Source organism: Anopheles moucheti, unplaced genomic scaffold (genome assembly GCF_943734755.1).
Source record: "Anopheles moucheti unplaced genomic scaffold, idAnoMoucSN_F20_07 U1, whole genome shotgun sequence".
In the NCBI taxonomy this organism is placed as follows: domain Eukaryota; kingdom Metazoa; phylum Arthropoda; class Insecta; order Diptera; family Culicidae; genus Anopheles; species Anopheles moucheti.
The window spans coordinates 1,949,987-1,974,030 of NW_026453624.1; the positions used below are offsets into that span (position 1 = coordinate 1,949,987).

Sequence of the window (24,044 nt, forward strand, 5' to 3'; positions counted from 1 at the left end):
CCAAGCCGCTCTGTCTTAGCTGGACCGGTGGACAGATACGCGAAGAAAACGATTCTGTACAGACGAATATCTACATTTCGGGCGCACGAGATAGTGATCAACAGTACGAGATGTCCGCAGTGCGTACAGTACGATCCCTGGGGCTCCCACCACAGACGGTCAGCGCCAAGATGCTTGGAGAAAGGTACGGATACCTAAACGCGCTTCCGATTCTTTCCTTCAAGTCAGCAGTGCCGCGTATATTAATTGGCATCGACAACTACCACCTTACGCGACCACTCAAAACCATAGAGGGTACGCTAAACGAGCCAGTTGCAACCAAAACTCGGCTCGGATGGGTAGTATCCGGTTGCTGCCGCCCAGATGGTCACGGGGCCAACGAACGAGTGTTCACCCATGGCATAACCGTATGTGAATGTCAAAACATCGAAGATAGAATAGATGCAGCGTTAAAAGGGAGCTTTGCCCTGGAAGATATAAGATCGTCAAACGCAAAGGCTTTCCAATCGAGAGAAAACGAACGCGCACTCGACCTTTTAACAAATCATACCCACAAGATCGGTGATAGGTATGAAACGAGATTATTGTGGCGTTACGATGAAGTACGTATGCCAAACAACCGCTCCATGGCGTTGAAAAGGCTAGAGTGTCTAGATCGTCGAATGAAGAAAGAGCCACGACTGCAGGAAATAATGAACGAGAAAATAAAAGAATATCTTCGCAAAGGGTACATTCGTGAGCTGTCAGCAGAAGAAAGGTCGATAGAACATCCAAGAACGTGGTACCTTCCGGTTTTTCCTGTCGTTAACCCTAACAAGCCAGGCAAGGTTAGAATGGTGTGGGATGCGGCGGCATCATATCGAGGAGTATCGTTGAACTCGATGCTAGTAACTGGGCCAGATCTGTTAACACCTCTTCCGAATGTGTTACAGAAATTTAGGGAATATCGAGTGGCAGTTTCCGCGGATATACGCGAAATGTATCATCAAGTGCATATGAACAAAGAGGATCAGAACAGTCAACGGTTTCTATGGCGCTGGAGCAATACTCAACGTGACCCTGATGAATACGTTATGCTGAGGATGACATTTGGGGCATGCTGTTCGCCCAGCTGCGCCCAGTTTGTTAAGAATCTGAACGCCGACAGGTTTATCGACACACATCCCCGCGCAGTCGATTGCATAAAAAGCGAGCATTACGTCGATGATATGCTCACCAGCACCGAAACTACGGCAGAAACGATTGAGATAGCTCGTGATGTTACGCGTATTCACGCAGAAGGCGGATTTCTGCTACACAATTGGCTCTCCAACTCGCAAGAAGTGCTTCGCAAGGTGGGTGGTGAGACATTCGGCGAGAAGGATCTTAACATTGCCTCCACGCCATCGACGCAAAAGGTACTAGGCATGTGGTGGGAAACGAGTACCGATACGTTCCGCTTTAAAATACCAACACGAAGGCAAGAGATACTTCAAGACGATGTGACACCAACTAAGCGCCAACTGCTACAGGTTTTAATGACAATATATGACCCCCTAGGTTTAATTGCTGGTTTGTTATTATATTTGAAGGTTTTGCTGCAGGAGGTTTGGAGAAGTGGTGTCGGATGGGACGATCCTATACCGTTCGAGCAAGAATTAAGATGGAAACAATGGTTAGCAGGATTGCCTCATCTGGAGAAGGTCTCAATTCCACGTTGCTACAGACGATCGTTGCCTTTAGACGGGTGTGTATTGCAGCTACACGTTTTCGTAGATGCTGGTAAGGACGGCTTTGCAGCGGTTGCGTACTTCCGATATGAAAGACAAGGAACCATCGAGGTAGCTTTAGTGTCAGCAAAAACTCGAGTAGCACCTTTGAGATACATCTCCGTCCCACGACTCGAGCTTCAGTCTGCAGTTTTAGGTGCAAGACTAGCCACCGCAATAGCGAACGCTCATCGACAGCAAATACACCAACGATACTTCTGGACCGATTCAAGAGACGTCATCTGCTGGATTAACTCGGACCACCGAAGATACAGCACATTTGTGGCACACCGAGTGGGCGAAATCATGGAGACTACCGAGATTAAGGAATGGTCGTGGATATCGACCAAGTCTAATGTTGCTGATGAAGGGACAAAATGGTCACAACTACACCGACACTTCAGCTCCAGCAGATGGTTCGAAGGACCAGATTTTCTCAGCCGTCCTACATCAGAGTGGCCATCAGAAAAATTTGAAAACAATGAAACGCACGAAGAGGAACGAAAATGTGTCAACGCTCATTGCAAGCAGTCGCCGCTGTTCGATCCCACGCGATTTTCTCGATGGACGAGGATGCAAAGGGCAATAGCTTATGTATTGCGCTTCATTACCAATGCTCGAACGCCAAACGTACGACAAAAAGGGCCGTTATCACAAGCCGAGCTGCAAGACGCAGAATCCACCATCCTTCGCGAATTGCAGCAGCAATCATTCAACGAAGAATATCGCATACTACGCGAGGCTCGAGACAACCCTAACCAAACTATGCAGCTCAACTGGCAAAGTGCGCTTTTTAAACGTAGTCCATACATGGACGAAAAAGGCCTCCTGCGCGTGAAAGGTAGAATTGATGCGTGCTCATTCGTCGAAGATAGCACGAAAAGGCCTATTATTCTTCCAAAATCAGCAACAGTCACCGACCTCATCGTTGATGATTACCATCGTCGATACCGGCACCTGAACCATAGTATCGTTATAAACGAGGTGCGACAAAAGTACGAGATCCCCGCGCTGAGGACCACTTGTAGCAGAATAAGAAAAAAATGCCAGCTCTGCCGAGTAAAAAATGCAAAGCCGATCCTACCATTAATGAGCGATCTCCCTGCATGTCGCTTATCCGCCTTCACAAGACCCTTTACATTCACTGGGATCGATTACTTCGGTCCATTTGTGGTAGTCAACGGTAGGAAGACCGAAAAACGGTGGGGAGTACTATTTACTTGCCTGACAGTACGCGCTGTGCATATCGAGGTTGCTCATTCCATGACCACCGGATCGTGTCTGTTAGCGCTAAGGAACTTCATTGCACGTCGAGGTACACCAAATGAGATAGTATCCGATCAAGGAACGAATTTCGTCGGGGCGAGCCGTGAGCTGCGTGAAGCCCTAAAAGAAGTGAACATGAACCAGGTGATAGAAGAGGTAAACCTTACCGGAACGAAGTGGACCTTCAACCCGCCCGCAGCGCCGCACTTCGGAGGAGCATGGGAAAGGTTAGTACGATCCATTAAATCAACTCTGGATTATGTACGTTTCACCAGGTATCCCACGGACGCAATCTTTCAAAGTTGGTTGATCGAAGTGGAACATATTCTCAACTGCCGTCCGTTGACAGACGTACCTGTTGATCGTGAGGAGGATGCTCCGTTGACGCCGAACCATTTCCTGCTGGGCTCGTCATCTGGAGCAAAACCAACGGTCCAATTCGATGCCGCGACAGGAGCACTACAAAACTCCTGGAAAACTTCCCAACACTATGCGGACGTTTTCTGGCGGCGATGGATTTCTACATATTTACCAACTCTCACCAAGCGCACCAAATGGTTCCAGCAAACGAAGCCACTACGTAATGGAGACCTGGTACTACTAATAGATGAAAACCTGCCTCGCGGTTACTGGCCAAAGGGTCGCGTCATAAGCACCGTGAAGTCGAAGGACGGAGAAGTACGCCGAGCACATGTACAAATAACATCCGGAAAAGTGCTGGAACGGCCGGTCGTCAAATTAGCTGTCATAGATGTCGGACAAACAAGGAGTGTCTCCACGGATGAAAACACTGGGGGGGAGTGTTGACAAATGTAAACAGTCCGACCAAGGTGTATAACAAACTGGTCGTGATTACGGCGTTTGCAAAGAGAGGGCGCTGCCGTCGTCTTGTAGAACCCGAAGTAGCACGAAGCATCGTTGGAGCGATGACCGGAGAGGCTGGGTTGACGACCGTAGATATAAGCACGTGTCAGCGCGCATTAGGGCCTCTTTTTCGCAAGGTATAACACATGTAAATTTTTTAACTCGTGGAAATATAACGTGTTAAATCAACGTGTGTGTTTGGAAGTAGAACTTTTGCAAAGAATCCGAAAAGAGCCTGTTGCGTGACGCAACAACCAAGTTCAAATCGGATGGTCGATGGATGCGAAAGTCAAAAGCTTTTGAATGACAAAGTCACTACTCGCGGACCACAATTCAAAAGTACCAAGTTCAAGGCGGATGGTCGATGGATGCGAAAGTCAAAAGCTATTGAATGACAAAGTCACTACTCGCGGACCTCAATTCAAAAGTTCCAAGTTCAAATCGGATGGTCGATGGATGCGAAAGTCAAAAGCTGTTGTATGACAAAATCACTACTCGCGGACCACAATTCAAAAGTTCCAAGTGCAAGTTGGATGGTCGATGGATGTGAAGGTCGAAAGCTATTGAATGACAAAGTCACTACTCGCAGACCTCAATTCAAAAGTACCAAGTTCAAGGCGGATGGTCGATGGTTGCGAAAGTCAAAAGCTATTGAATGACAAAGTCACTACTCGCGGACCACAATTCAAAAGTACCAAGTTCAAATCGGATGGTCGATGGATGCGAAAGTCAAAAGCTATTGAATGACAAAGTCACTACTCGCGGACCTCAATTCAAAAGTACCAAATTCAAGTCGGATGGTCGATGGATGCAAAAGTCAAAAGCTATTGAATGACAAAGTCACTACTCGCGGACCTCAATTCAAAAGTACCAAGTTCAAATCGGATGGTCGATGGATGCGAAAGTCAAAAGCTATTGAATGACAAAGTCACTACTCGCGGACCACAATTCAAAAGTACCAAATTCAAATCGGATGGTCGATGGATGCGAAAGTCAAAAGCTATTGAATGACAAAGTCACTACTCGCGGACCTCAATTCAAAAGTACCAAATTCAAGTCGGATGGTCGATGGATGCAAAAGTCAAAAGCTATTGAATGACAAAGTCACTACTCGCGGACCTCAATTCAAAAGTACCAAGTTCAAATCGGATGGTCGATGGATGCGAAAGTCAAAAGCTATTGAATGACAAAGTCACTACTCGCGGACCACAATTCAAAAGTACCAAATTCAAATCGGATGGTCGATGGATGCGAAAGTCAAAAGCTATTGAATGACAAAGTCACTGTTCGCGGACCTCAATTCAAAAGTACCAAATTCAAGTCGGATGGTCGATGGATGCAAAAGTCAAAAGCTATTGAATGACAAAGTCACTACTGCGAAAGTCAAAAGCTATTGAATGACAAAGTCACTACTCGCGGACCACAATTCAAAAGTACCAAGTTCAAATCGGATGGTCGATGGAAGTGAAAGTCAAAAGCTATGGAATGACAAAGTCACTACTCGCGGACCTCATTTCAAAAGTACCAAGTTCAAATTGGATGGTCGAGGGATGTGAAAGTCAAAAGCTATTGCATGACAAAGTCACTACTCGCGGACCACAATTCAAAAGTACCAAGTTCAAATTGGATGGTCGAGGGATGCGAAAGTCAAAAGCTATTGAATGACAAAGTCACTACTCGCGGACCACAATTCAAAAGTACCAAGTTCAAATCGGATGGTCGATGGATGCAAAAGTCAAAAGCTATTGAATGACAAAGTCACTACTGCGAAAGTCAAAAGCTATTGAATGACAAAGTCACTACTCGCGGAACTCAATTCAAAAGTACCAAGTTCAAATCGGATGGTCGATGGATGCGAAAGTCAAAAGCTATTGAATGACAAAGTCACTACTCGCGGAACTCAATTCAAAAGTACCAAGTTCAAATCGGATGGTCGATGGATGCGAAAGTCAAAAGCTATTGAATGACAAAGTCACTACTCGCGGACCTCAATTCAAAAGTACCAAGTTCAAGTCGGATGGTCGATGGATGCGAAAGTCAAAAGCTATTGAATGACAAAGTCACTACTCGCGGACCACAATTCAAAAGTACCAAATTCAAATCGGATGGTCGATGGATGTGAAATTCAAAAGCTATTGAATGACAAAGTCACTACTCGCGAACCTCAATCTAAAAGTACCAAGTTCAAATCGGATGGTCGATGGATGCGAAAGTCAAAAGCTATTGAATGACAAAGTCACTACTCGCGGACCACAATTCAAAAGTACCAAGTTCAAATCGGATGGTCGATGGATGCAAAAGTCAAAAGCTATTGAATGACAAAGTCACTACTGCGAAAGTCAAAAGCTATTGAATGACAAAGTCACTACTCGCGGACCACAATTCAAAAGTACCAAGTTCAAATCGGATGGTCGATGGAAGTGAAAGTCAAAAGCTATTGAATGACAAAGTCACTACTCGCGGACCTCAATTCAAAAGTACCAAGTTCAAATCGGATGGTCGATGGATGCGAAAGTCAAAAGCTATTGAATGACAAAGTCACTACTCGCGGAAATCAATTCAAAAGTACCAAGTTCAAATCGGATGGTCGATGGATGCGAAAGTCAAAAGCTATTGAATGACAAAGTCACTACTCGCGGACCACAATTCAAAAGTACCAAGTTCAAATCGGATGGTCGATGGATGCGAAAGTCAAAAGCTATTGAATGACAAAGTCACTACTCGCGGACCACAATTCAAAAGTACCAAGTTCAAGTTGAATGGTCGATGGAAGTGAAAGTCAAAAGCTATTGAATGACAAAGTCACTACTCGCGGACCTCAATTCAAAAGTACCAAGTTCAAATTGGATGGTCGAGGGATGCGAAAGTCAAAAGCTATTGAATGACAAAGTCACTACTCGCGGACCACAATTCAAAAGTACCAAGTTCAAATCGGATGGTCGATGGATGCAAAAGTCAAAAGCTATTGAATGACGAAGTCACTACTGCGAAAGTCAAAAGCTATTGAATGACAAAGTCACTACTCGCGGACCACAATTCAAAAGTACCAAGTTCAAGTCGGATGGTCGATGGAAGTGAAAGTCAAAAGCTATTGAATGACAAAGTCACTACTCGCGGACCTCAATTCAAAAGTACCAAGTTCAAATCGGATGGTCGATGGATGCGAAAGTCAAAAGCTATTGAATGACAAAGTCACTACTCGCGGAAATCAATTCAAAAGTACCAAGTTCAAATCGGATGGTCGATGGATGCGAAAGTCAAAAGCTATTGAATGACAAAGTCACTACTCGCGGACCACAATTCAAAAGTACCAAGTTCAAATCGGATGGTCGATGGAAGTGAAAGTCAAAAGCTATTGAATGAAAAAGTCACTACTCGTGGACCTCAATTCAAAAGAACCAAGTTCAAATCGGATGGTCGATGGATGCAAAAGTCAAAAGCTATTGAATGACAAAGTCACTACTCGCGGAAATCAATTCAAAAGTACCAAGTTCAAATCGGATGGTCGATGGATGCGAAAGTCAAAAGCTATTGAATGACAAAGTCACTACTCGCGGACCACAATTCAAAAGTACCAAGTTCAAATCGGATGGTCGATGGAAGTGAAAGTCAAAAGCTATTGAATGAAAAAGTCACTACTCGTGGACCTCAATTCAAAAGAACCAAGTTCAAATCGGATGGTCGATGGATGCAAAAGTCAAAAGCTATTGAATGACAAAGTCACTACTGCGAAAGTCAAAAGCTATTGAATGACAAAGTCACTACTCGCGGACCACAATTCAAAAGTACCAAGTTCAAATCGGATGGTCGATGGAAGTGAAAGTCAAAAGCTATGGAATGACAAAGTCACTACTCGCGGACCTCATTTCAAAAGTACCAAGTTCAAATTGGATGGTCGAGGGATGTGAAAGTCAAAAGCTATTGCATGACAAAGTCACTACTCGCGGACCACAATTCAAAAGTACCAAGTTCAAGTTGAATGGTCGATGGATGCGAAAGTCAAAAGCTATTGAATGACAAAGTCACTACTCGCGGACCACAATTCAAAAGTACCAAGTTCAAATCGGATGGTCGATGGAAGTGAAAGTCAAAAGCTATTGAATGACAAAGTCACTACTCGCGGACCACAATTCAAAAGTACCAAGTTCAAATTGGATGGTCGAGGGATGCGAAAGTCAAAAGCTATTGAATGACAAAGTCACTACTCGCGGATTACAATTCAAAAGTACCAAGTTCAAATCGGATGGTCGATGGATGCAAAAGTCAAAAGCTATTGAATGACAAAGTCACTACTGCGAAAGTCAAAAGCTATTGAATGACAAAGTCACTACTCGCGGACCACAATTCAAAAGTACCAAGTTCAAATCGGATGGTCGATGGATGCGAAAGTCAAAAGCTATTGAATGACAAAGTCACTACTCGCGGACCTCAATTCAAAAGTACCAAGTTCAAATCGGATGGTCGATGGATGCGAAAGTCAAAAGCTATTGAATGACAAAGTCACTACTCGCGGACCACAATTCAAAAGTACTAAGTTCAAGGCGGATGGTCGATGGATGCGAAAGTCAAAAGCTATTGAATGACAAAGTCACTACTCGCGGACCTCAATTCAAAAGTACTAAATTCAAGGCGGATGGTCGATGGATGCGAAAGTCAAAAGCTATTGAATGACAAAGTCACTACTCGCGGACCTCAATTCAAAAGTACCAAATTCAAGTCGGATGGTCGATGGATGCAAAAGTCAAAAGCTATTGAATGACAAAGTCACTACTCGCGGACCTCAATTCAAAAGTACTAAATTCAAGGCGGATGGTCGATGGATGCGAAAGTCAAAAGCTATTGAATGACAAAGTCACTACTCGCGGACCTCAATTCAAAAGTACCAAGTTCAAATCGGATGGTCGATGGATGCGAAAGTCAAAAGCTATTGAATGACAAAGTCACTACTCGCGGACCTCAATTCAAAAGTACCAAGTTCAAGTCGGATGGTCGATGGATGCGAAAGTCAAAAGCTATTGAATGACAAAGTCACTACTGGTGGACCACAATTCAAAAGTACCAAGTTCAAATCGGATGGTCGATGGATGCGAAAGTCAAAAGCTATAGAATGACAAAGTCACTACTCGCGGACCTCAATTCAAAAGTACCAAGTTCAAATCGGATGGTCGATGGATGCAAAAGTCAAAAGCTATGGAATGACAAAGTCACTATTCGCGGACCTCAATTCAAAAGTACCAACTTCAAATCGGATGGTCGATGGATGCGAAAGTCAAAAGCTATTGAATGACAAAGTCACTACTCGCGGACCTCAATTCAAAAGTACCAAGTTCAAATCGGATGGTCGATGGATGCGAAAGTCAAAAGCTATTGAATGACAAAGTCACTACTCGCGGACCTCAATTCAAAAGTACCAAGTTCAAATCCGATGGTCGATGGATGCGAAAGTCAAAAGCTATTGAATGACAAAGTCACTACTCGCGGACCTCAATTCAAAAGTACCAAGTTCAAATCGGATGGTCGATGGATGCGAAAGTCAAAAGCTATTGAATGACAAAGTCACTACTGGTGGACCACAATTCAAAAGTACCAAGTTCAAATCGGATGGTCGATGGATGCGAAAGTCAAAAGCTATAGAATGACAAAGTCACTACTCGCGGACCTCAATTCAAAAGTACCAAGTTCAAATCGGATGGTCGATGGATGCAAAAGTCAAAAGCTATGGAATGACAAAGTCACTATTCGCGGACCTCAATTCAAAAGTACCAACTTCAAATCGGATGGTCGATGGATGCGAAAGTCAAAAGCTATTGAATGACAAAGTCACTACTCGCGGAACTCAATTCAAAAGTACCAAGTTCAAATCGGATGGTCGATGGATGCGAAAGTCAAAAGCTATTGAATGACAAAGTCACTACTCGCGGACCTCAATTCAAAAGTACCAAGTTCAAATCGGATGATCGATGGATGCGAAAGTCAAAAGCTATTGAATGACAAAGTCACTACTGGTGGACCACAATTCAAAAGTACCAAGTTCAAATCGGATGGTCGATGGATGCGAAAGTCAAAAGCTATTGAATGACAAAGTCACTACTCGCGGACCTCAATTCAAAAGTACCAAGTTCAAATCGGATGGTCGATGGATGCGAAAGTCAAAAGCTATTGAATGACAAAGTCACTACTCGCGGACCTCAATTCAAAAGTACCAAGTTCAAATCGGATGGTCGATGGATGCAAAAGTCAAAAGCTATGGAATGACAAAGTCACTATTCGCGGACCTCAATTCAAAAGTACCAACTTCAAATCGGATGGTCGATGGATGCGAAAGTCAAAAGCTATTGAATGACAAAGTCACTACTCGCGGAACTCAATTCAAAAGTACCAAGTTCAAATCGGATGGTCGATGGATGCGAAAGTCAAAAGCTATTGAATGACAAAGTCACTACTCGCGGACCTCAATTCAAAAGTACCAAGTTCAAATCGGATGATCGATGGATGCGAAAGTCAAAAGCTATTGAATGACAAAGTCACTACTCGCGGACCTCAATTCAAAAGTACCAAGTTCAAATCGGATGGTCGATGGATGCGAAAGTCAAAAGCTATTGAATGACAAAGTCACTACTCGCGGACCTCAATTCAAAAGTACCAAGTTCAAATCCGATGGTCGATGGATGCGAAAGTCAAAAGCTATTGAATGACAAAGTCACTACTCGCGGACCTCAATTCAAAAGTACCAAGTTCAAATCGGATGGTCGATGGATGCGAAAGTCAAAAGCTATTGAATGACAAAGTCACTACTCGCGGACCACAATTCAAAAGTACCAAGTTCAAGTTGAATGGTCGATGGAAGTGAAAGTCAAAAGCTATTGAATGACAAAGTCACTACTCGCGGACCTCAATTCAAAAGTACCAAGTTCAAATTGGATGGTCGAGGGATGCGAAAGTCAAAAGCTATTGAATGACAAAGTCACTACTCGCGGACCACAATTCAAAAGTACCAAGTTCAAATCGGATGGTCGATGGATGCAAAAGTCAAAAGCTATTGAATGACGAAGTCACTACTGCGAAAGTCAAAAGCTATTGAATGACAAAGTCACTACTCGCGGACCACAATTCAAAAGTACCAAGTTCAAATCGGATGGTCGATGGAAGTGAAAGTCAAAAGCTATTGAATGACAAAGTCACTACTCGCGGACCTCAATTCAAAAGTACCAAGTTCAAATCGGATGGTCGATGGATGCGAAAGTCAAAAGCTATTGAATGACAAAGTCACTACTCGCGGAAATCAATTCAAAAGTACCAAGTTCAAATCGGATGGTCGATGGATGCGAAAGTCAAAAGCTATTGAATGACAAAGTCACTACTCGCGGACCACAATTCAAAAGTACCAAGTTCAAATCGGATGGTCGATGGAAGTGAAAGTCAAAAGCTATTGAATGAAAAAGTCACTACTCGTGGACCTCAATTCAAAAGAACCAAGTTCAAATCGGATGGTCGATGGATGCAAAAATCAAAAGCTATTGAATGACAAAGTCACTACTGCGAAAGTCAAAAGCTATTGAATGACAAAGTCACTACTCGCGGACCACAATTCAAAAGTACCAAGTTCAAATCGGATGGTCGATGGAAGTGAAAGTCAAAAGCTATGGAATGACAAAGTCACTACTCGCGGACCTCATTTCAAAAGTACCAAGTTCAAATTGGATGGTCGAGGGATGTGAAAGTCAAAAGCTATTGCATGACAAAGTCACTACTCGCGGACCACAATTCAAAAGTACCAAGTTCAAGTTGAATGGTCGATGGATGCGAAAGTCAAAAGCTATTGAATGACAAAGTCACTACTCGCGGACCACAATTCAAAAGTACCAAGTTCAAATCGGATGGTCGATGGAAGTGAAAGTCAAAAGCTATTGAATGACAAAGTCACTACTCGCGGACCACAATTCAAAAGTACCAAGTTCAAATTGGATGGTCGAGGGATGCGAAAGTCAAAAGCTATTGAATGACAAAGTCACTACTCGCGGATTACAATTCAAAAGTACCAAGTTCAAATCGGATGGTCGATGGATGCGAAAGTCAAAAGCTATTGAATGACAAAGTCACTACTCGCGGACCTCAATTCAAAAGTACCAAGTTCAAATCGGATGGTCGATGGATGCGAAAGTCAAAAGCTATTGAATGACAAAGTCACTACTCGCGGACCACAATTCAAAAGTACTAAGTTCAAGGCGGATGGTCGATGGATGCGAAAGTCAAAAGCTATTGAATGACAAAGTCACTACTCGCGGACCTCAATTCAAAAGTACTAAATTCAAGGCGGATGGTCGATGGATGCGAAAGTCAAAAGCTATTGAATGACAAAGTCACTACTCGCGGACCTCAATTCAAAAGTACCAAATTCAAGTCGGATGGTCGATGGATGCAAAAGTCAAAAGCTATTGAATGACAAAGTCACTACTCGCGGACCTCAATTCAAAAGTACTAAATTCAAGGCGGATGGTCGATGGATGCGAAAGTCAAAAGCTATTGAATGACAAAGTCACTACTCGCGGACCTCAATTCAAAAGTACCAAGTTCAAATCGGATGGTCGATGGATGCGAAAGTCAAAAGCTATTGAATGACAAAGTCACTACTCGCGGACCTCAATTCAAAAGTACCAAGTTCAAGTCGGATGGTCGATGGATGCGAAAGTCAAAAGCTATTGAATGACAAAGTCACTACTGGTGGACCACAATTCAAAAGTACCAAGTTCAAATCGGATGGTCGATGGATGCGAAAGTCAAAAGCTATAGAATGACAAAGTCACTACTCGCGGACCTCAATTCAAAAGTACCAAGTTCAAATCGGATGGTCGATGGATGCAAAAGTCAAAAGCTATGGAATGACAAAGTCACTATTCGCGGACCTCAATTCAAAAGTACCAACTTCAAATCGGATGGTCGATGGATGCGAAAGTCAAAAGCTATTGAATGACAAAGTCACTACTCGCGGACCTCAATTCAAAAGTACCAAGTTCAAATCGGATGGTCGATGGATGCGAAAGTCAAAAGCTATTGAATGACAAAGTCACTACTCGCGGACCTCAATTCAAAAGTACCAAGTTCAAATCCGATGGTCGATGGATGCGAAAGTCAAAAGCTATTGAATGACAAAGTCACTACTCGCGGACCTCAATTCAAAAGTACCAAGTTCAAATCGGATGGTCGATGGATGCGAAAGTCAAAAGCTATTGAATGACAAAGTCACTACTGGTGGACCACAATTCAAAAGTACCAAGTTCAAATCGGATGGTCGATGGATGCGAAAGTCAAAAGCTATAGAATGACAAAGTCACTACTCGCGGACCTCAATTCAAAAGTACCAACTTCAAATCGGATGGTCGATGGATGCGAAAGTCAAAAGCTATTGAATGACAAAGTCACTACTCGCGGAACTCAATTCAAAAGTACCAAGTTCAAATCGGATGGTCGATGGATGCGAAAGTCAAAAGCTATTGAATGACAAAGTCACTACTCGCGGACCTCAATTCAAAAGTACCAAGTTCAAATCGGATGGTCGATGGATGCGAAAGTCAAAAGCTATTGAATGACAAAGTCACTACTCGCGGACCTCAATTCAAAAGTACCAAGTTCAAATCGGATGGTCGATGGATGCAAAAGTCAAAAGCTATGGAATGACAAAGTCACTATTCGCGGACCTCAATTCAAAAGTACCAACTTCAAATCGGATGGTCGATGGATGCGAAAGTCAAAAGCTATTGAATGACAAAGTCACTACTCGCGGAACTCAATTCAAAAGTACCAAGTTCAAATCGGATGGTCGATGGATGCGAAAGTCAAAAGCTATTGAATGACAAAGTCACTACTCGCGGACCTCAATTCAAAAGTACCAAGTTCAAATCGGATGGTCGATGGATGCGAAAGTCAAAAGCTATTGAATGACAAAGTCACTACTCGCGGACCTCAATTCAAAAGTACCAAGTTCAAATCGGATGGTCGATGGATGCGAAAGTCAAAAGCTATAGAATGACAAAGTCACTACTCGCGGACCTCAATTCAAAAGTACCAAGTTCAAATCGGATGGTCGATGGATGCAAAAGTCAAAAGCTATGGAATGACAAAGTCACTATTCGCGGACCTCAATTCAAAAGTACCAACTTCAAATCGGATGGTCGATGGATGCGAAAGTCAAAAGCTATAGAATGACAAAGTCACTACTCGCGGACCTCAATTCAAAAGTACCAAGTTCAAATCGGATGGTCGATGGATGCGAAAGTCAAAAGCTATTGAATGACAAAGTCACTACTCGCGGACCTCAATTCAAAAGTACCAAGTTCAAATCGGATGATCGATGGATGCGAAAGTCAAAAGCTATTGAATGACATAGTCACTACTCGCGGACCACAATTTAAAAGTACCAAGTTCAAATCGGATGGTCGATGGATGCGAAAGTCAAAAGCTATTGAATGACAAAGTCACTACTCGCGGACCTCAATTCAAAAGTACCAAGTTCAAATCGGATGGTCGATGGATGCGAAAGTCAAAAGCTATTGAATGACAAAGTCACTACTGGTGGACCACAATTCAAAAGTACCAAGTTCAAGTTGAATGGTCGATGGATGCGAAAGTCAAAAGCTATTGAATGACAAAGTCACTACTCGCGGAACTCAATTCAAAAGTACCAAGTTCAAATCGGATGGTCGATGGATGCGAAAGTCAAAAGCTATTGAATGACAAAGTCACTACTCGCGGAACTCAATTCAAAAGTACCAAGTTCAAATCGGATGATCGATGGATGCGAAAGTCAAAAGCTATTGAATGACATAGTCACTACTCGCGGACCTCAATTCAAAAGTACCAAGTTCAAATCGGATGGTCGATGGATGCGAAAGTCAAAAGCTATTGAATGACAAAGTCACTACTGGTGGACCACAATTCAAAAGTATCAAGTTCAAATCGGATGGTCGATGGATGCGAAAGTCAAAAGCTATTGAATGACAAAGTCACTACTGGTGGACCACAATTCAAAAGTACCAAGTTCAAATCGGATGGTCGATGGATGCGAAAGTCAAAAGCTATAGAATGACAAAGTCACTACTCGCGGACCTCAATTCAAAAGTACCAAGTTCAAATCGGATGGTCGATGGATGCAAAAGTCAAAAGCTATTAAATGACAAAGTCACTACTGGTGGACCACAATTCAAAAGTACCAAGTTCAAATCGGATGGTCGATGGATGCGAAAGTCAAAAGCTATTGAATGACAAAGTCACTACTGGTGGACCACAATTCAAAAGTACCAAGTTCAAATCGGATGGTCGATGGATGCGAAAGTCAAAAGCTATTGAATGACAAAGTCACTACTGGTGGACCACAATTCAAAAGTACCAAGTTCAAATCGGATGGTCGATGAATGCAAAAGTCAAAAGCTATGGAATGACAAAGTCACTATTCGCGGACCTCAATTCAAAAGTACCAAGTTCAAATCGGATGGTCGATGGATGCGAAAGTCAAAAGCTATTGAATGACAAAGTCACTACTCGCGAACCTAAATCTAAAAGTACCAAGTTCAAATCGGATGGTCGATGGATGCGAAAGTCAAAAGCTATGGAATGACAAAGTCACTACTCGCGGACCTCAATTCAAAAGTACCAAGTGCAAGGCGGATGGTCGATGGATGCAAAAGTCAAAAGCTATTAAATGACAAAGTCACTACTCGCGGAACTCAATTCAAAAGTACCAAGTTCAAATCGGATGGTCGATGGATGCGAAAGTCAAAAGCTATTGAATGACAAAGTCACTACTCGCGAACCTAAATCTAAAAGTACCAAGTTCAAATCGGATGGTCGATGGATGCGAAAGTCAAAAGCTATTGAATGACAAAGTCACTACTCGCGGACCTCAATTCAAAAGTACCAAGTGCAAGGCGGATGGTCGATGGATGCAAAAGTCAAAAGCTATTAAATGACAAAGTCACTACTCGCGGAACTCAATTCAAAAGTACCAAGTTCAAATCGGATGGTCGATGGATGTGAAAGTCAAAAGCTATTGCATGACAAAGTCACTACTCGCGGACCTCAATTCAAAAGTACCAAGTTCAAATCGGATGGTCGATGGATGTGAAAGTCAAAAGCTATTAAATGACAAAGTCACTACTGCGAAAGTCAAAAGCTATTGAATGACAAAGTCACTACTCGCGGACCTCATTTCAAAAGTACCAAGTGCAAGGCGGATGGTCGATGGATGCGAAAGTCAAAAGCTATGGAATGACAAAGTCACTACTTGCGGACCTCAATTCAAAAGTACCAAGTTCAAATCGGATGATCGATGGATGCGAAAGTCAAAAGCTATTGAATGACAAAGTCACTACTCGCGGAACTCAATTCAAAAGTACCAAGTTCAAATCGGATGATCGATGGATGCGAAAGTCAAAAGCTATTGAATGACATAGTCACTACTCGCGGACCACAATTTAAAAGTACCAAGTTCAAATCGGATGGTCGATGGATGTGAAAGTCAAAAGCTATTGAATGACAAAGTCACTACTCGCGGACCACAATTCAAAAGTACCAAGTTCAAATCGGATGGTCGATGGATGTGAAAGTCAAAAGCTATTAAATGACAAAGTCACTACTGCGAAAGTCAAAAGCTATTGAATGACAAAGTCACTACTCGCGGACCTCATTTCAAAAGTACCAAGTGCAAGGCGGATGGTCGATGGATGCGAAAGTCAAAAGCTATGGAATGACAAAGTCACTACTTGCGGACCTCAATTCAAAAGTACCAAGTTCAAATCGGATGGTCTATGGATGCGAAAGTCAAAAGCTATTGAATGACAAAGTCACTACTCGCGGACCACAATTCAAAAGTACCAAGTTCAAATCGGATGGTCGATGGATGTGAAAGTCAAAAGCTATTGAATGACAAAGTCACTACTGCGAAAGTCAAAAGCTATTGAATGACAAAGTCACTACTCGCGGACCACAATTCAAAAGTACCAAGTTCAAATCGGATGATCGATGGATGCGAAAGTCAAAAGCTATTGAATGACATAGTCACTACTCGCGGACCACAATTTAAAAGTACCAAGTTCAAATCGGATGGTCGATGGAAGTGAAAGTCAAAAGCTATTGAATGACAAAGTCACTACTCGCGGACCTCAATTCAAAAGTACCAAGTTCAAATCGGATGGTCGATGGATGTGAAAGTCAAAAGCTATTAAATGACAAAGTCACTACTGCGAAAGTCAAAAGCTATTGAATGACAAAGTCACTACTCGCGGACCACAATTTAAAAGTACCAAGTTCAAATCGGATGGTCGATGGATGCGAAAGTCAAAAGCTATTGAATGACAAAGTCACTACTCGCGGAACTCAATTCAAAAGTACCAAGTTCAAATCGGATGGTCGATGGATGTGAAATTAAAAAGCTATTGAATGACAAAGTCACTACTCGCGAACCTCAATCTAAAAGTACCAAGTTCAAATCGGATGGTCGATGGATGCGAAAGTCAAAAGCTATTAAATGACAAAGTCACTACTCGCGGAACTCAATTCAAAAGTACCAAGTTCAAATCGGATGGTCGATGGATGTGAAAGTCAAAAGCTATTGAATGACAAAGTCACTACTCGCGGACCTCAATTCAAAAGTACCAAGTTCATATCGGATGGTCGATGGATGTGAAAGTCAAAAGCTATGGATTGACAAAGTCACTACTCGCGGACCTCAATTCAAAAGTACCAAGTTCAAGTCGGATGGTCGATGGATGCGAAAGTCAAAAGCTATTGAATGACAAAGTCACTACTCGCGGAACTCAATTCAAAAGTACCAAGTTCAAATCGGATGGTCGATGGATGCAAAAGTCAAAAGCTATTAAATGACAAAGTCACTACTCGCGGAACTTAATTCAAAAGTACCAAGTTCAAATCGGATGGTCGATGGATGCGAAAGTCAAAAGCTATTGAATGACAAAGTCACTACTCGCGGACCTCAATTCAAAAGTACCAAGTGCAAGGCGGATGGTCGATGGATGCAAAAGTCAAAAGCTATTAAATGACAAAGTCACTACTCGCGGAACTCAATTCAAAAGTACCAAGTTCAAATCGGATGGTCGATGGATGCGAAAGTCAAAAGCTATTGAATGACAAAGTCACTACTCGCGGAACTCAATTCAAAAGTACCAAGTTCAAATCGGATGGTCGATGGATGCGAAAGTCAAAAGCTATTGAATGACAAAGTCACTACTCGCGAACCTCAATCTAAAAGTACCAAGTTCAAATCGGATGGTCGATGGATGTGAAAGTCAAAAGCTATTAAATGACAAAGTCACTACTGCGAAAGTCAAAAGCTATTGAATGACAAAGTCACTACTCGCGGAACTCAATTCAAAAGTACCAAGTTCAAATCGGATGGTCGATGGATGTGAAAGTCAAAAGCTATTGAATGACAAAGTCACTACTCGCGGACCACAATTCAAAAGTACCAAGTTCAAGTCGGATGGTCGATGGATGTGAAAGTCAAAAGCTATTGAATGACAAAGTCACTACTCGCGGACCTCAATTCAAAAGTACCAAGTTCAAATCGGATGGTCGATGGATGTGAAAGTCAAAAGCTATGGATTGACAAAGTCACTACTCGCGGACCTCAATTCAAAAGTACCAAGTTCAAATCGGATTGTCGATGGATGCGAAAGTCAAAAGCTATTGAATGACAAAGTCACTACTCGCGAACCTCAATCTAAAAGTACCAAGTTCAAATCGGATGGTCGATGGATGTGAAAGTCAAAAGCTATTAAATGACAAAGTCACTACTGCGAAAGTCAAAAGCTATTGAATGACAAAGTCACTACTCGCGGAACTCAATCTAAAAGTACCAAGTTCAAATCGGATGGTCGATGGATGCGAAAGTCAAAAGCTATTAAATGACAAAGTCACTACTCGCGGAACTCAATTCAAAAGTACCAAGTTCAAATCGGATGGTCGATGGATGCGAAAGTCAAAAGCTATTGAATGACAAAGTCACTACTCGCGGAACTCAATTCAAAAGTACCAAGTTCAAATCGGATGGTCGATGGATGCGAAAGTCAAAAGCTATTGAATGACAAAGTCACTACTCGCGAACCTCAATCTAAAAGTACCAAGTTCAAATCGGATGGTCGATGGATGTGAAAGTCAAAAGCTATTAAATGACAAAGTCACTACTGCGAAAGTCAAAAGCTATTGAATGACAAAGTCACTACTCGCGGAACTCAATTCAAAAGTACCAAGTTCAAATCGGATGGTCGATGGATGTGAAAGTCAAAAGCTATTGAATGACAAAGTCACTACTCGCGGACCACAATTCAAAAGTACCAAGTTCAAGTCGGATGGTCGATGGATGTGAAAGTCAAAAGCTATTGAATGACAAAGTCACTACTCGCGGACCTCAATTCAAAAGTACCAAGTTCAAATCGGATGGTCGATGGATGCGAAAGTCAAAAGCTATTGAATGACAAAGTCACTACTCGCGGAACTCAATTCAAAAGTACCAAGTTCAAATCGGATTGTCGATGGATGCGAAAGTCAAAAGCTATTGAATGACAAAGTCACTACTCGCGAACCTCAATCTAAAAGTACCAAGTTCAAATCGGATGGTCGATGGATGTGAAAGTCAAAAGCTATTAAATGACAAAGTCACTACTGCGAAAGTCAAAAGCTATTGAATGACAAAGTCACTACTCGCGGAACTCAATCTAAAAGTACCAAGTTCAAATCGGATGGTCGATGGATGCGAAAGTCAAAAGCTATTAAATGACAAAGTCACTACTCGCGGAACTCAATTCAAAAGTACCAAGTTCAAATCGGATGGTCGATGGATGTGAAAGTCAAAAGCTATTGAATGACAAAGTCACTACTCGCGGACCTCAATTCAAAAGTACCAAGTTCATATCGGATGGTCGATGGATGTGAAAGTCAAAAGCTATGGATTGACAAAGTCACTACTCGCGGACCTCAATTCAAAAGTACCAAGTTCAAATCGGATGGTCGATGGATGCGAAAGTCAAAAGCTATTGAATGACAAAGTCACTACTCGCGGAACTCAATTCAAAAGTACCAAGTTCAAATCGGATGGTCGATGGATGCAAAAGTCAAAAGCTATTAAATGACAAAGTCACTACTCGCGGAACTTAATTCAAAAGTACCAAGTTCAAATCGGATGGTCGATGGATGCGAAAGTCAAAAGCTATTGAATGACAAAGTCACTACTCGCGGACCTCAATTCAAAAGTACCAAGTGCAAGGCGGATGGTCGATGGATGCAAAAGTCAAAAGCTATTAAATGACAAAGTCACTACTCGCGGAACTCAATTCAAAAGTACCAAGTTCAAATCGGATGGTCGATGGATGCGAAAGTCAAAAGCTATTGAATGACAAAGTCACTACTCGCGGAACTCAATTCAAAAGTACCAAGTTCAAATCGGATGGTCGATGGATGCGAAAGTCAAAAGCTATTGAATGACAAAGTCACTACTCGCGAACCTCAATCTAAAAGTACCAAGTTCAAATCGGATGGTCGATGGATGTGAAAGTCAAAAGCTATTAAATGACAAAGTCACTACTGCGAAAGTCAAAAGCTATTGAATGACAAAGTCACTACTCGCGGACCACAATTCAAAAGTACCAAGTTCAAGTCGGATGGTCGATGGATGTGAAAGTCAAAAGCTATTGAATGACAAAGTCACTACTCGCGGACCACAATTCAAAAGTACCAAGTTCAAGTCGGATGGTCGATGGATGTGAAAGTCAAAAGCTATTGAATGACAAAGTCACTACTCGCGGACCTCAAATCAAAAGTACCAAGTTCAAATCGGATGGTCGATGGAAGTGAAAGTCAAAAGCTATTGAATGACAAAGTCACTACTCGCGGACCTCAATTCAAAAGTACCAAGTTCAAATCGGATGGTCGATGGATGCGAAAGTCAAAAGCTATTGAATGACAAAGTCACTACTCGCGGACCACAATTCAAAAGTACCAAGTTCAAGTCGGATGGTCGATGGATGTGAAAGTCAAAAGCTATTGAATGACAAAGTCACTACTCGCGGACCTCAAATCAAAAGTACCAAGTTCAAATCGGATGGTCGATGGAAGTGAAAGTCAAAAGCTATTGAATGACAAAGTCACTACTCGCGAACCTCAATCTAAAAGTACCAAGTTCAAATCGGATGGTCGATGGATGCGAAAGTCAAAAGCTATTGAATGACAAAGTCACTACTCGCGGAACTCAATTCAAAAGTACCAAGTTCAAATCGGATGGTCGATGGATGTGAAATTAAAAAGCTATTGAATGACAAAGTCACTACTCGCGAACCTCAATCTAAAAGTACCAAGTTCAAATCGGATGGTCGATGGATGCGAAAGTCAAAAGCTATTAAATGACAAAGTCACTACTCGCGGAACTCAATTCAAAAGTACCAAGTTCAAATCGGATGGTCGATGGATGTGAAATTAAAAAGCTGTTGAATGACAAAGTCACTACTCGCGAACCTCAATCTAAAAGTACCAAGTTCAAATCGGATGGTCGATGGATGCGAAAGTCAAAAGCTATTGAATGACAAAGTCACTACTCGCGGACCACAATTCAAAAGTACCAAGTTCAAATCGGATGGTCGATGGATGCGAAAGTCAAAAGCTATTGAATGACAAAGTCACTACTCGCGGACCTCAATTCAAAAGTACCAAGTGCAAGGCGGATGGTCGATGGATGCAAAAGTCAAAAGCTATTAAATGACAAAGTCACTACTCGCGGAACTCAATTCAAAAGTACCAAGTTCAAATCGGATGGTCGATGGATGCGAAAGTCAAAAGCTATTGAATGACAAAGTCACTACTCGCGGAACTCAATTCAAAAGTACCAAGTTCAAATCGGATGGTCGATGGATGCGAAAGTCAAAAGCTATTGAATGACAAAGTCACTACTCGCGAACCTCAATCTAAAAGTACCAAGTTCAAATCGGATGGTCGATGGATGCGAAAGTCAAAAGCTATTGAATGACAAAGTCACTACTCGCGGACCACAATTCAAAAGTACCAAGTTCAAATCGGATGGTCGATGGATGTGAAATTAAAAAGCTATTGAATGACAAAGTCACTACTCGCGAACCTCAATCTAAAAGTACCAAGTTCAAATCGGATGGTCGATGGATGCGAAAGTCAAAAGCTATTGAATGACAAAGTCACTACTCGCGGACCTCAATTCAAAAGTACCAAGTGCAAGGCGGATGGTCGATGGATGCAAAAGTCAAAAGCTATTAAATGACAAAGTCACTACTCGCGGAACTCAATTCAAAAGTACCAAGTTCAAATCGGATGGTCGATGGATGTGAAATTAAAAAGCTATTGAATGACAAAGTCACTACTCGCGAACCTCAATCTAAAAGTACCAAGTTCAAATCGGATGGTCGATGGATGCGAAAGTCAAAAGCTATTAAATGACAAAGTCACTACTCGCGGAACTCAATTCAAAAGTACCAAGTTCAAATCGGATGGTCGATGGATGTGAAATTAAAAAGCTGTTGAATGACAAAGTCACTACTCGCGAACCTCAATCTAAAAGTACCAAGTTCAAATCGGATGGTCGATGGATGCGAAAGTCAAAAGCTATTGAATGACAAAGTCACTACTCGCGGACCACAATTCAAAAGTACCAAGTTCAAATCGGATGGTCGATGGAAGTGAAAGTCAAAAGCTATTGAATGACAAAGTCACTACTCGCGAACCTCAATCTAAAAGTACCAAGTTCAAATCGGATGGTCGATGGATGCGAAAGTCAAAAGCTATTGAATGACAAAGTCACTACTCGCGGAACTCAATTCAAAAGTACCAAGTTCAAATCGGATGGTCGATGGATGTGAAATTAAAAAGCTATTGAATGACAAAGTCACTACTCGCGAACCTCAATCTAAAAGTACCAAGTTCAAATCGGATGGTCGATGGATGCGAAAGTCAAAAGCTATTGAATGACAAAGTCACTACTCGCGGAACTCAATTCAAAAGTACCAAGTTCAAATCGGATGGTCGATGGATGTGAAATTAAAAAGCTGTTGAATGACAAAGTCACTACTCGCGAACCTCAATCTAAAAGTACCAAGTTCAAATCGGATGGTCGATGGATGCGAAAGTCAAAAGCTATTGAATGACAAAGTCACTACTCGCGGACCTCAATTCAAAAGTACCAAGTTCAAATCGGATGGTCGATGGATGCGAAAGTCAAAAGCTATTGAATGACAAAGTCACTACTCGCGGACCACAATTCAAAAGTACCAAGTTCAAATCGGATGGTCGATGGATGCGAAAGTCAAAAGCTATTAAATGACAAAGTCACTACTCGCGGAACTCAATTCAAAAGTACCAAGTTCAAATCGGATGGTCGATGGATGTGAAATTAAAAAGCTGTTGAATGACAAAGTCACTACTCGCGAACCTCAATCTAAAAGTACCAAGTTCAAATCGGATGGTCGATGGATGCGAAAGTCAAAAGCTATTGAATGACAAAGTCACTACTCGCGGACCTCAATTCAAAAGTACCAAGTTCAAATCGGATGGTCGATGGATGCGAAAGTCAAAAGCTATTGAATGACAAAGTCACTACTCGCGAACCTCAATCTAAAAGTACCAAGTTCAAATCGGATGGTCGATGGATGCGAAAGTCAAAAGCTATTAAATGACAAAGTCACTACTCGCGGAACTCAATTCAAAAGTACCAAGTTCAAATCGGATGGTCGATGGATGTGAAATTAAAAAGCTGTTGAATGACAAAGTCACTACTCGCGAACCTCAATCTAAAAGTACCAAGTTCAAATCGGATGGTCGATGGATGCGAAAGTCAAAAGCTATTGAATGACAAAGTCACTACTCGCGGACCTCAATTCAAAAGTACCAAGTTCAAATCGGATGGTCGATGGATGCGAAAGTCAAAAGCTATTGAATGACAAAGTCACTACTCGCGGACCACAATTCAAAAGTACCAAGTTCAAATCGGATGGTCGATGGATGCGAAAGTCAAAAGCTATTGAATGACAAAGTCACTACTCGCGGACCTCAATTCAAAAGTACCAAGTGCAAGGCGGATGGTCGATGGATGCAAAAGTCAAAAGCTATTAAATGACAAAGTCACTACTCGCGGAACTCAATTCA

At 42.2% G+C, this 24,044-nt stretch overlaps 1 pseudogene; it reads right to left on the reverse strand.

Moving 5' to 3' along the window:
• Positions 1-2,902: 2,902 nt before the first annotated feature.
• The window catches only part of LOC128309252 (uncharacterized), a 171,638-nt pseudogene continuing 150,496 nt past the window's right edge, over positions 2,903-24,044 (reverse strand).